Source organism: Gossypium hirsutum, chromosome A08 (genome assembly GCF_007990345.1).
Source record: "Gossypium hirsutum isolate 1008001.06 chromosome A08, Gossypium_hirsutum_v2.1, whole genome shotgun sequence".
In the NCBI taxonomy this organism is placed as follows: domain Eukaryota; kingdom Viridiplantae; phylum Streptophyta; class Magnoliopsida; order Malvales; family Malvaceae; genus Gossypium; species Gossypium hirsutum.
Window position 1 is genome coordinate 93,780,586 of NC_053431.1, and position 653 is coordinate 93,781,238.

The following is a 653-nucleotide window of genomic DNA, read 5'->3' on the forward strand; positions in this document are numbered from 1 at the left end:
ATAGAACCAAGTAAACCATCAATCTTTTTATTGAGAAGTTCTACTTGATTTGACAGCATAGTAATTGAGTCGAGGTTATCAATGCCTACTATTTTTGTTGGCTTAGTCCTCATAACTTGCCACTGATAGTTATTCAGTGACATTTCTTCAATGAATTCATAAGCCTCTTCAGATGATTTGTTGTTGATGGTTCCTCCAGGAGCTACGTCAATCATCTCTCTTGTCGAGGGATTCACACCATTGTAGAACGTTTGAACTTGCAGCCATAGAGGTAACCCATGGTGAGGGCACCTTCGCAATAGATCCTTGTATCTCTCCCATGCATCGTAAAGTGTTTCTAAGTCCATCTACACAAAAGAAGAGATATCATTACGTAACTTAGCCATTTTAGCCGGCGAAAAATATTTTAGTAAAAATTTTTTGGTCATTTGTTCCCAAGTAGTGATAGACCCTAGTGGTAACGAGTTCAACCACTGTTTAGCTTTGTTTCTCAGTGAAAAAGGGAATAACCGAAGGCAAATGGCATCATCAGAAACGCCATTAATTTTGAAAGTGTCGTAAAATTCCAGAAAATTTGCCAAGTGAGTGTTGGGATCCTCATCCTGCAAACCATCAAATTGAACAAACTGCTGCATCATCTGAATTGTGATAGG

General features: G+C 38.6%; 1 non-coding gene across 1 annotated transcript; it reads left to right on the forward strand.

The window, feature by feature from the left end:
* The first annotated feature begins 273 nt into the window (after positions 1-273).
* On the forward strand, positions 274-380 carry LOC121205336 (small nucleolar RNA R71). The gene has a single exon (XR_005900417.1). It is a non-coding gene; the product is annotated as a small nucleolar RNA R71 (small nucleolar RNA).
* The last annotated feature ends 273 nt before the right edge of the window (positions 381-653 follow it).